At 40.3% G+C, this 13943-nt stretch overlaps 1 protein-coding gene across 1 annotated transcript in view; it reads left to right on the forward strand.

Moving 5' to 3' along the window:
* The first annotated feature begins 232 nt into the window (after positions 1–232).
* LOC119970036 (sialic acid-binding Ig-like lectin 15) overlaps positions 233–13943 on the forward strand; it is a 41379-nt gene continuing 27668 nt past the window's right edge. Inside the window, exon 1 of the mRNA XM_038803980.1 lies at positions 233–280. The gene's annotated coding sequence lies outside the window, so the exon portion shown is untranslated. The remainder of the gene's footprint in view (positions 281–13943) is intronic.

A 13943-nucleotide genomic window follows, 5' to 3' on the forward strand; every position in this document is an offset into this window, starting at 1 on the left:
CCACATCATGTGAAAAGATAAATATAGGATTGGGCGGGTGAACTCAGACATATTAGAATGCACTTCCTCATTTTAAACTGGTCGGCCGAATGTCACAAGTATTTTTGGGTTCTTTGTTAACACCAAGTTCACTGAAGGAAGCAGCATGATCAGATAACGAGGAACAGTCTTCGGCCCATGAGGTGGGTGCTGGGCCTTCAGAGAGCTCCGGGTGCTGAAGGAGTGAAGAGGATGTTGTGGATTGTGCTTTCTGCGCTGACACTGGGCACCTCAGCAAAGTGTATGTATTTGCAAAGAATGAATCCATTTTCTCTGTTTTACTGTTTCAGTAAAATAATTTGATGTGTCGGAAAACACTGAATATTATACTGAATATAAAACAGAATATATGAAATGAAATGAAAATCGCTTATTATCACAAGTAGGCTGCAAATGAAGTTACTGTGAAAAGTCCCGAGTCGCCACATTCCGGCGCCTGTTCGGGGAGGCTGGTACGGGAATTGAACCGAGCTGCTGGCCTGCTTTGGTCTGTTTTAAAAGCCAGCGATTTAGCCCAGTGAGCTAAACCAGCCCCTATATACTGAATATAATAGAGAATATATCCTGAATATAATAGAGAATATATACTGAATATAATATGAAAAAATGAAAAAAATGAAAATCGCTTATTGTTATGAGTAGGCTTCAAATGAAGTTACTGTGAAAAGCCCCTAGTCGCCACATTCCGGCGCCTGTTCGGGGAGACTGTTACGGGAATCGAACCGTGCTGCTGGCTTGTCTTGGTCTGCTTTCAAAGCCAGCGATTAGCCCTGTGAGCCCCTAAACAGCCCCTGTGAGCTAATACAGACTATATACTGAATATAATACAGAATATATACTGAATATAATACAGAATATACCCTGAATATAATACAGAATATACCCTGAATATAATACAGAATATATACTGAATATAATACAGAATATATACTGAATATAATACAGAATATACCCTGAATATAATACAGAATATATACTGAATATAATACAGAATATATACTGAATATAATACAGAATATATACTGAATAGAATACAGAATATATACTGAATATAATACAGAATATATCCTGAATAGAATACAGAATATATACTGAATATATCAGAGAATATATACTGAATATAATACAGAATATATACTGAATAGAATACAGAATATATACTGAATATATCAGAGAATATATACTGAATATAATACAGAATATATACTGAATAGAATACAGAATATATACTGAATATAATACAGAATATATACGGAATATAATACAGAATATATCCTGAATATAATACAGAATATATCCTGAATATAATACAGAATATATACTGAATATAATACAGAATATATCCTGAATATAATACAGAATATATCCTGAATATAATACAGAATATATACTGAATATAATACAGAATATATCCTGAATATAATACAGAATATATACTGAATATAATACAGAATATATACAGAATATAATACAGAATATATCCTGAATAGAATACAGAATATATACTGAATATATCAGAGAATATATACTGAATATAATACAGAATATATACTGAATAGAATACAGAATATATACTGAATATATCAGAGAATATATACTGAATATAATACAGAATATATACTGAATAGAATACAGAATATATACTGAATATAATACAGAATATATACTGAATATAATACAGAATATATCCTGAATATAATACAGAATATATCCTGAATATAATACAGAATATATACTGAATATAATACAGAATATATCCTGAATATAATACAGAATATATACTGAATATAATACAGAATATATACTGAATATAATACAGAATATATCCTGAATATAATACAGAATATAACCTGAATATAATACAGAATATATACTGACTATAATACAGAATATATGCTGAATATAATACAGAATATATCCTGAATATAATACAGAATATATCCTGAATATAATACAGAATATATCCTGAATATAATACAGAATATATACTGAATATAATACAGAATATATCCTGAATATAATACAGACTATATACTGAATATAATACAGAATATATACTGAATATAATACAGAATATATCTTGAATATAATACAGAATATATACTGAATATAATACAGAATATATACTGAATATAATACAGAATATATATACTGACTATAATACAGAATATATACTGAATATAATACAGAATATATACTGAATATAATACAGAATATATCTTGAATATAATACAGAATATATACTGAATATAATACAGAATATATACTGAATATAATACAGAATATATATACTGACTATAATACAGAATATATACTGAATATAATACAGAATATATACTGAATATAATACAGAATATATATACTGACTATAATACAGAATATATACTGAATATAATACAGAATATATACTGAATATAATACAGAATATATACTGACTATAATACAGAATATATCTTGAATATAATACAGAATATATACTGAATATAATACAGAATATATACTGAATATAATACAGAATATATCTTGAATATAATACAGAATATATACTGAATATAATACAGAATATATACTGAATATAATACAGAATATATATACTGAATATAATACAGAATATATCCTGAATATAATACAGAATATATACTGAATATAATACAGAATATATATACTGAATATAATACAGAATATATACTGAATATAATACAGAATATATACTGAATATAATACAGAATATATACTGAATATAATACAGAATATAACCTGAATATAATACAGAATATATGCTGAATATAATACAGAATATATCCTGAATATAATACAGAATATATCCTGAATATAATACAGAATATATACTGAATATAATACAGAATATATACTGAATATAATACAGAATATATATACTGACTATAATACAGAATATATACTGAATATAATACAGAATATATACTGAATATAATACAGAATATATACTGAATATAATACAGAATATATATACTGAATATAATACAGAATATATACTGAATATAATACAGAATATATACTGAATATAATACAGAATATATACTGAATATAATACAGAATATATATACTGACTATAATACAGAATATATACTGAATATAATACAGAATATATCCTGAATATAATACAGAATATATCCTGAATATAATACAGAATATATATACTGAATATAATACAGAATATATATACTGAATATAATACAGAATATATACTGAATATAATACAGAATATACCCTGAATATAATACAGAATATATACTGAATATAATACAGAATATATATACTGAATATAATACAGAATATATACTGAATATAATACAGAATATATATACTGAATATAATACAGAATATATACTGAATATAATACAGAATATATATACTGAATATAATACAGAATATATACTGAATATAATACAGAATATATCCTGAATATAATACAGAATATATACTGAATATAATACAGAATATATACTGAATATAATACAGAATATATATACTGAATATAATACAGAATATATACTGAATATAATACAGAATATATCCTGAATATAATACAGAATATATACTGAATATAATACAGAATATATACTGAATATAATACAGAATATATACTGAATATAATACAGAATATATATACTGAATATAATACAGAATATATACTGAATATAATACAGAATATATCCTGAATATAATACAGAATATATACTGAATATAATACAGAATATATACTGAATATAATACAGAATATATATACTGAATATAATACAGAATATATACTGAATATAATACAGAATATATATACTGAATATAATACAGAATATATACTGAATATAATACAGAATATCTCACCAGATGACCTGCGGTTAAAGACCTTTCTCCCTCCAGTCAGGTCAACCTGCGGAAGGACCTAGTCCAGCGCCACCTGCTGGAAGAAGGGGTTGTTTAAAACCTAGTGAAATCCTCAGGTGAAGAATTCCAATATTACCTCAATGGGTCTGAGGGTTAGACTGGCTGAGGTCCTACAAATGCAAGTGACTCTCTGGCGGGAACTCTACCACCTCCATGTTCTAATTGAGGACAACCATTAGGAAAGGCAAACCAGCTGAGGAGATTGACGCCTTGCATTCTTGGGAGATCGCGGACCACAAAAACAACCTCAGCAACGATGATCCTCAAATCTTTTACCTCTTAATCCCTGCAATGTGGTTTTGGGATTAGTTAGACTAGTAGACCATGGGCGGGATTCTCCGACCCCCCGCCGGGCCAGAGAATCAGCAAGGGGCGGCGTGAATCCCACCCCGCCGCTGGCTGCCGAATTCTCCGGCGCCGGATTTCGGGCGGGGGCGGGGTTCATGGCGTGCTAATCGGGGGCCGTTGGCAGCGGCCCCCCACCCGGAAATTCTCTGGGCCCCGAAGGGCTGAGCGGCCGCCCGTTCCCGCCGGCGTGAAATAGACGTGGTCCATCACAGCGGGACCTGGCTTGTCGGCCATCTAGCGGGATCCTCGGGGGGGGGGGGCGCGGGAGGACCCGGCCTCGGAAAGGGGGGAGGGCCACGGTGGCGTAGCCCTTGACGGGTGGGCTCTGTAGGGCTCCGCCATGGCCGGTGCAGAGAAGAAACCACCTGCACATGCGTAAGAACACGCTGGCGGTTCTGCGCATGCGCGGGACCACGACCATCCTTCAGCGCCGGTTGGCGTGGCGCCAACCCCTCCGGCGCCAGCCTAGCCCCCGGAAGTGCGGTGGATTCCACAACTTCTGGGTGGCCCGACGCCGGAGTGGTTCGCGCCGTTCTTGGCGCCAGCGTCAGGCCATCCCGCCGATTGTGACAGGATCCCGCCCAACCATTGTTCCGTTATTTCCATTAAATGATCATCTTTTACCCTTTTCTTTTTCTCTTGTTTTAAATTAAAGTACCCAATGAATTTTTTTCCAATTAAGTGGCAATTTAGCGTGGCCAATCCATCTACCTTCAGGTTGTGGGGGTGAAACCCACGCAGATGTCATGATGGGCACTCATGCACATAATGAGATACAGACAGGCAGTGACAGACAACCAGTACAGCCAATCAACACACAGGACAGAACACAACCAATCATCAGGCAGAACACTAGAAGGTGGTTTCCCACTATAAAACACATGAGGCATCAACACTCTGCCTCTTTCCACTGGTGACAACTGTAGTGACAGTCAGGGTGTGTATATCATTTAGCACCTTCTACAAGTGGCTCAGAGCTAGCCTGGTCTAGTTAGTTACAGTAAGCACGCTTAGATTAGTAGTGTCAAACCCACAGCGAACTGTGTGCACTGCTTAACAAGTTCAATAAAGCGTATTGAACCAACACCATAGTTTGGAGTCTACTTTCAAGTACAACTGCATCCAGTTGCAGTCCATGTTTCCCCAGGATGATTAACACGACAGCAGACACGGGGAGAATGTGCAAACTCCACACGGACAGTGACCCAGAGCCGGGATCGAACCTGGGACGTGCGGCGCCGTGAGGCAGCAGGGCTAACCCATTGTGCTGCCGTGCTTCCCTTCATCTTTTGCTCTTGTGATAAATAAACCATTAAAGATTTCAGAATACACAAATTATTGGGTTAATTCACTTATGTTGGGACTCTGGGGTCAGTGGGACTGGAACTGACCGCGTGCTCACCCAGGGTGTCATTACAATATTCAGTGATTTGGCCTCCACATCTGTCGGGGATGGAGAATTCCACTGGTTCACCACCCTCTGGGTGAGGACGTTTCTCCTCATCTAAGTCCTAAATGGCCTATCCCGAATCCTGAGACTCTGACCCCCTGCTCCAGACACCCCTCCCCCCAGCCAGAGGAAACAACATCGCTGTATCCAGGCTGCCCAGCCCTGTCAGAGTTGTATACAATTCAATTAGACCCCCTCTCATTCTTCTAAACTCCAGTGAATACAGGCCTAGTCGACCCAATCTTTCCGAATCCAACAATCCTGCCATCACAGGAATCAATCATTTGAATCCTCACTGCACATTCTCCATGGTAAGTATATCCTTTCTAAGGTCTGGAGATTCCAGGCCATAAGGCCTAGGAGCAGAATTAGGCCACTCGGCCCATCGAGTCTGCTCCGCCATTCAATCGTGGCTGATATTTTCTCATCCCCATTCTCCTGTCTTCTCCCCTTAACCCCTGATCCCCTTATTAAATCAATGACCTATCTATCTCTGTCTTAAAGACACTCAGTGAATTTGCCTCCACAGCCTTCTGCGGCAAAGAGTTCCACAGATTCCCCACCCTCTGGCTGAAGAAATTCCTCCTCATCTCTGTTTTAAAGGATCGTCCCTTTAGTCTGAGATGGTGTCCTCTGGTTCTAGTTTTTCCGACAAGTGGAAACATCCTCTCCACGTCCACTCTATCCAGGCCTCGCAGTATCCTGTAAGTTTCAATAAGATCCACCCTCATCCTTCTAAACTCCAACGCGTACAGACCCAGAGTCCTCAAATGTTCCTCATACGACAAGTTCTTCATTCCAGGGATCATTCTGGACCCTTTCCAAGGCCAGCACATATTTCCTTAGATACGGGGCCCAAAACAACCACAATACTCCAAATGGGGTCTGACCAGAGCCTTATACAGCCTCAGAAGTACATCCCTGCTCTTGTATTCTAGCCCTTTTGATGTGAATGCTAACATTGCATTTGCCTTCTTAACTGCCGACTGAACCTGCAGATTAACCTTAAGAGAATCGTGAACAAGGACTCCCAAGTCCCTTTGTGCTTCTGATTTCCGAAGCATATTCCCATTTTCCAGGCCAATCCTCGAGGGTTAGAACCCCTACCTTTGAGCTCAGTTAAGTGTTAAACTGACATCTTTGTGTCTTCACAGATAAGAGTGAGAATCAGTGGAGCATGGAGACACCAGATGAGGTGACGGGTAGGGAAGGAAAGGCCACTGTTCTCTTCTGCAAGTTCACTCACCCCCACCTACAATATGAAGGCAACATCACAGTCATATGGAAGGTGAAAGAAGTAAAATTATTTACTTACACAAATTATCCAGCACCAAACTCAAAGAGTAGTAGGTTTGAGAATCTGATCAACCAGAATTTTAAGGAGCGTTTCGCAGCGATGGGAAACCCGAGGAAGAATGATGCTTCAATAATCATCAAAAAGCTGAAGGATAAAGACACAAGAAGAGAATATATTTGCCGAGTGGAGCTGAACGGGATAGACGGAGCAAAATATCAGTTAGCGCATGGAGCTCTCAAGATGACAGGTAAGGAACAATTCAAACTAGATAGAAGATTATAGTAAATTAAATCCAACACAAACACATGTCTTTAAGAGCTCGTTCTTGGGTTCTGGGCAATACTGACATTGATTCGAGGGGAGGCAGTGGAGTAGTGGTATTGTTGCTGGACCAGTAACCCAGAGACCCAGAGTCATGGTCTGGGGTCCCGGGTTTGAATCCCGTCCTGGCAGATGGCGAAATTCAATAAAGATCTTGAATTAGAAGTGTAAAGGTAAGCATGAAACCATTGTCGATTGTCGTAAAAACCCATCTGGTTCACCAATGTCCTTTAGGGAAGGAAATCTGCCGTCCTTACCCGGTCTGGCCTACATGTGACTCCAGGCCCCACAGCGATGTGGTTGACTCTTAAATGCCCTCAGGGATGGGCAATAAATGCTGGTCCAGCCAGCGACGCCCACATCCCATGAACAAATTTTAAAAACGAATTGCCCATCCCAGGAAGATTATGGGGCATCTTCTTCCCAAATCGCTGATGGTGCACTGGACCATTGGGAGTCAACAGTTTTTAGTGTGGAACTGGTTGATCCTTAACTCGGATGGTACAAGGCAAACTAGACGTCTGACAACATTTCTGATTCCACTTATTGCTCATCCCGAGTGGCCTTGTGAAAGTGGCGATTGAACCGGATGGCTCACATTGACACTGTGATTGGGTTGGAGAGTTGGGAGATGTACACATCATGAAGAAATCTAAAACTGATTAAATATTGACTCCTGGTCTCTCCTTCACTGATTGGCTGTAAGAGGTTTCACGTGATGGCAGAGAATGGTTACCTAAAGGTGAAGGTTGGAAATTAAGGGCGTCATCTAACCGAATTGTCGCAGAGTCCTGTGTCGAACGCGTTTATCCGGGGGTTTCCTGGAGTTCGCAGTGCCGAGAAAGACCAGGCTCTCGAACAGGATTTTGTAGCAATCCAGGGCCTCGGTGGGAATGCGTCTCCAAGGCTGCACTTAGTCCCTTTCCCTGTCACTCAGGTTCTCCCCTCGTCAGAACTCCTCGGTGCAGGAGGAGACCTCTCGAACCTCTCCCCCGATGCGATTCCCTGACCGCTCTAAACCCCTCACCTACATGGAGATCCTAGAGGCCCCCACCCACCCACTCAGCACATCAAATGAGCAGGGCACCCCTGGGCTTGATCCCAGCACCGGAAAAATGTAAACCTGGGCAGGGTGCCACCCTGTCTGGAGAACAACCCCCTGGAGGCCTCCAATCCCTGGGAGTTGCCCCCCAGGTGCCATTCCGTCTGGACCCCGTTTGTGGGGACCAGTATTGAACGGCGCTCGCCTGAGGTCTCTGAAGGGAAGGGGTTAAATCCCAGAGACTCGGGGAGATCAGGCAAGTGTAAGATTAGCTGCTCACTCTAATGTACAGATTTGCCAGATTGCAAAGACTCATGAGATCCCGTTTGACCTCGCGAGGCATGGCGAGCGGGGTAAATCACGGAAGAGGGATATTCCGGCATCTACCGGCCACACCGCAGCCTTGTTTGCCCGAGCAGAGGCGCGTCCGGTATATCACACCCTAAGAAATAGAACAACTAAGGTGGAAGATCACCATCTGAGTAGCTTTCGTGAAGAATGTTTGGAAGCGAGTGTTAAATTGTCAGAGTCTGAATATTCGCTGATTGTATCAGAGTCTGAACATTGTAACCAGTGGATGAAGTGGAAATGTAGACACGGGTTACACACTTCCCAAGGATAAAACACGGTGTAAACTTGGTATTGTCACTTCTAAACAAAAGGACAATTCGGAGGAAAGTGTTTTGTGAGCTGGATGTCAGATACTGATGAGGGTTTGGAACTTCTATTAAGTTTCCTGCTTGAAATTTAGCAGGGTGCCTGCGGGACACGGTCCGAGTCTGATGGATTTGGATGGGCGACGGGCGTTCCATGGGGGAATATATCATGGACTTTAACAGACTGTGTAGAAGATTGAAGAAACTCAATTTGGAGATTCCTTGCTCTGTGCTCACATTTAAATTGCTGGAGTTTGCGGCGCTGTTGCATACGGACAGACAACTGCTCTTCCAATGGGGTTCAGTACTCGGAAAGAGACTCCCTTTTGACATAGACATAGAATTTACAGCGCGGAAGGAGGCCATTCGGCCCATCGAGTCAGCAGCAGCCCTTGGAAAGAGAATGCTACCTAAGTCCACCCCTCCACCCCATCCCCGTAACCCAATAACTCCACCAAACCATGTTGGACATTCAGGGCAATTTAACATGGCTATTCCACCTAACCTGCACATCTTTGGACTGTGGAGGAAACCGGAGCACCCGGAGGAAACCCACGCACACACGGGGAGAACGTGCAGACTCTGCACAGACAGTGACCCAAGTGGGAATCAAACCTGGGACCCTGGCGCTGTGAAGCCACAAGTTCTACGTTCTATGTTCTATGGTTTTATTTAACTGTACAGTGTTCAACAATGATCGCACCTCGAAAGTATACAAAGAACAAAGAATATTACAACACAGAAATGGGCATTTGGCCTTCCAAGCCTGTACTGGCCATGATACCCCCCCTTTGCCAAAACCCTCAGCACTTCCTTGTGCCGTGTCCCTCTATATCCATCCTATCCATGTGTTTGTCAAGATGTCTTTTGAACGCTGTTAATGCATCTGTTTCCACAACCTCCCCTGGCAATGCGTTCCAGGCACTCACCACCCTCCGGGAAAAAACCTGACTCCCACATCTCCTCTAAACTTTACCCCACGGACCTTAACCAATGCCCCCTGGTGACTGACCCCTCCAACCTGGGAAATAATGTCTGCCCATCCATTCTATCCATGCCCCTCATAATCTTGTAGACCTCGATCAGGTCACCCCTCAACCTCTTCTGTTCTAGTGAAAACAGTCCGAATCTATTCAGCCTCTCTGCATAGCTAACGCCCTCCAGACCAGGCACCATCCTAGTAAGCCTCCTCTGCACCCTCTCCAAAGCTTCCACATCCTTCTGGTAGTGTGGAGACCAGAATTGTGTGCGATATTCCAAGTGCGGCTTTACCAAGGTTCTATACAACCAGGGGCTGGTTTAGCTCACAAGGCTAAATCGCTGGCTTTTAAAGCAGACCAAGCAGGCCAGCAGCACGGTTCAATTCCCGTACCAGCCTCCCCGGACAGGTGCCGGAATGTGGCGACTAGGGGCTTTTCACAGTAACCTCATTGAAGCCTACTCGTGACAATAAGCGATTTTCATTTCATTTCATTTCATACAACTGTAGCATGACTTGCCAGTTTTAATACTCAATGCTCCGTCCAATGAATGCAGGCATTCTGTATGTTTTCTTGATTACCTTGTCCACTTGTGTTGCCATTTTCAAAGATCTGTGGTCCTGCACGCTAAGATCTCTCTGACTTTCTATATTCCTAAGAGTTTTGTCATTTATGGTATATTTTCACTCTATGTTAGACCTACCAAAATACATTACCTCACATTTGTCTGGATTAAACTCCATTTGCCATTTTTCTGCTCAAGTCGCCAACCTATCTATGTCCTGCTGTATCCTCTGACAATCCTCAACACTATCTGCCACTCCACCAACCTTGGTGTCATCAGCGAATTTACTAATCAGACCGGCTACATTTTCCTCCAAATCGTTTATGTATACTACAAACAACAGAGGCCCCAGCACAGATCGCTGTGGAACCCCACTAGCCACAACCTTTCATTCAGAAAAACACCCTTCAACTACCACCCTTTGCCTTCTGTGACCTAGCCAGTTCTGTATCCATCTTACCACCTCACGTCTGATCCTGTGTGACTTCACCTTTAGTACCAATCTGCCATGAGGCACCTTGTCAAAGGCTTTACTGAAGTCCATGTAAACAACATCCACCACCCTCCCCTCATCAATCATCTTTGTTACCTCCTCAAAAACCTCAATCAAGTTAGTGAGGCACGATCTCCCCTTCACAAAACCATGCTGTCTATCGCTAATGAGTCCATTTGTTTCCAAATGAGTATAAATCCTGTCCCTGAGAATTCTGTCCAATAATTCACCTGCAACCGTTGTGAGGCTCACCGGCCTATATTTTCCTGGATTATCCCTGCTACCTTTCTTAAACAGCGGGACCACATTAGCTATTCTCCAGTCCTCTAGGATCTCACCTGCAGCCAATGAGGATACAAAGATGTCAGAGATGAGAATATTTTTGATTCATTGAGTTGTGATTGGGAATGTGCTGTCTGAAAGGACAATGGAGCAGATTTAAATCATAACTTTTGTTATTTGGATATCAATTGTGTTTAATTATATGCAAGTGGAGGTTTTACTTTGATCACTTCTAAAGGAACAAGGCTATTGTGTTAGGAGATATATGATTTTGATTCTGTAGTTCAATACAAAACTAAGTAAATATTGGCTCCAGTATCATCCTTCACTAATAGCTTTCAAATGGGAAATTACCAGACTGATATTTACATCTTTATTACTCTGCTTGCTGTGAGGGGGTCGAGAGACATTGAGAGTAATGGAAGTATATTGCTGTCCAGTCTAGGCAGGCTGAGAGTGGAGTTGTCCTGGTCTTATCCAATGGTGCTCTAAAAACCACCTGGCCAACCCATATACATTTCCCCAAGTCACATGTTCCATCAGAGTTGGCAGGAAATTCACTCCAATGGAGGAGGAGTTGACCCATCTTATCACAGAGCTCCATCCGTTTAGCACTTTCACCCTTGTGTTTAAATCCCTCCATGGCCTTTTTTTTATATCTCGTTGTTGTAATCATATCCAGGTCAATTTCCCTCCAAAATCTCAGAACTTTTCCAATCCCAACTTATGCCTTTCTCACTTCCTAAAGGCAACTATTGACTTCCCTGTGTTTATATAAATGTCAGTTGGTGTTGTTTGCCTTTGGTGTTCTAATTAAAATAATCTTTATTATTCCCACAAGTAGACTGTTCGGGTACACAGAGGGAGAAGTCAGAATGTCCAATTTGTTTAGCTGCTGTTGTATAAAGAATCAAAAGTTCTACTCCTTCTCACAAACTCCTTTAATTTCCTTTAACACAACTCTGTACAAAAACTCTATCATCACAACTCTATACAAAAACTCTATCATCACAACTCTGTACAAAAACTCTATCATCACAACTCTGTACAAAAACTCTATCATCACATCACATGCCCCAAAGGCCACCTGAAGCTTCTTTACATATCAGTGTCAATGACTGGATACTTAACATAAATGAGACATTTAATTGGAATGTCTCTTAACCCATTCCTTAACAGTCTCCCCTTCCTTAAAGAAAAAAAATAATTTGGTGGAAATAAAATTACAAGAAATTCAAAAACACACGCTATTTCCCTTGTTTTGTTTTTGGAAGGAAAAAAAAAACAAAGTCACAGAAACAGGCGCCCTTCATTCACAATATCCAAAAGTTTCTGTGAACTAGCCTCTCTTTTTGTCAAACAGTCTGACAATTGATAGCTACTGTCGACCCAATTAATTTTTGCTATCTCCCCTCTGTCCAACATCTGCTTCAAACTTGCGATGTCTATCCGTAACCTTTTCTCACTGACACTTTTTGTAGAGTGCACATTTTCCCACAGGGATTTATTGTCAATGTGACAGTCAATAGATATATTACCCAAATCCCCTAATCCCAAAAGGTCTGTCAATATCTGACTTATATAAAATGCCGTATCCACCGCCTCGACAAGACTTAACGCCTCAACAGCCAAAGTGCTTTTGACCACTCTCCTTATTTTCTTTGTTTCCCACACAAGAGGGTAACATTTACCATTGTTCCCCAAAAGGAAAATTATAAAACCTCCTGCGCTTGAAGCCCCATCACGTAAATTTGCATAGGACGCATCATTATAAACTATGAGTTTGATTTGCCTACGGTCACCTAAAACCGGGAACCTCAAAACACACTCCTGCATTTTTAGTTTGGCCAACACTTTATTTGCTCTTGTTATGTCTTCCACTTTGGGATTATTCATTTTTGTACTCAACTCTAAGACATCAAAACTCACGTCCGGTCTAGTCTGTCTTCCTAACCAATTCAGTTGCCCAATTAAACTTCTCAGTTGCTCTTTTTCCATCTTTGAAACCACTGCATCTTTTTGTGAAACCCGGCCACGACTAATTGCTATTGGGCTGATGCTTTCCAAATGAGATTGCTGACGTAAAGTTGCCCCTAATTTAGTCTGTCCGATTTCCAGTCCAATATATTTAAATGCACCGGAAGCCTGACTTCCAATCCTGAATTCTTTCCTCAAACCAGAGATTACTATAGCTTCAAAATCACTAATCCCACCCCACAAAAAATCATCGGTGTGCATCATACAGACGCCAGAAAGATTTCCTTTATAGTGCCAGTAAAACATTGCCGGATCTGCTTTAAACTAGCAACAGTCTAACTTTAACAAAACAGACCTAACCGAAAAATACCAGACTCCAGATGCATCATTTAATCCATATACACATTTGTTCAACTTCCACAGTAACCCTTCTGTGTTAGCTGCTTCTTTAGGAGAAAAATGTCTCTCTGGAGCTGATGCCCCTGCAAAAAGGCAGCTTTCATATCTATAGATTTGCATTCCCATGCCTTTGTGGCTAATAGAGCCAAGAAGATCTTTAAAATAACCTT

This window comes from Scyliorhinus canicula, chromosome 8, assembly GCF_902713615.1.
Source record: "Scyliorhinus canicula chromosome 8, sScyCan1.1, whole genome shotgun sequence".
Lineage (NCBI taxonomy): Eukaryota > Metazoa > Chordata > Chondrichthyes > Carcharhiniformes > Scyliorhinidae > Scyliorhinus > Scyliorhinus canicula.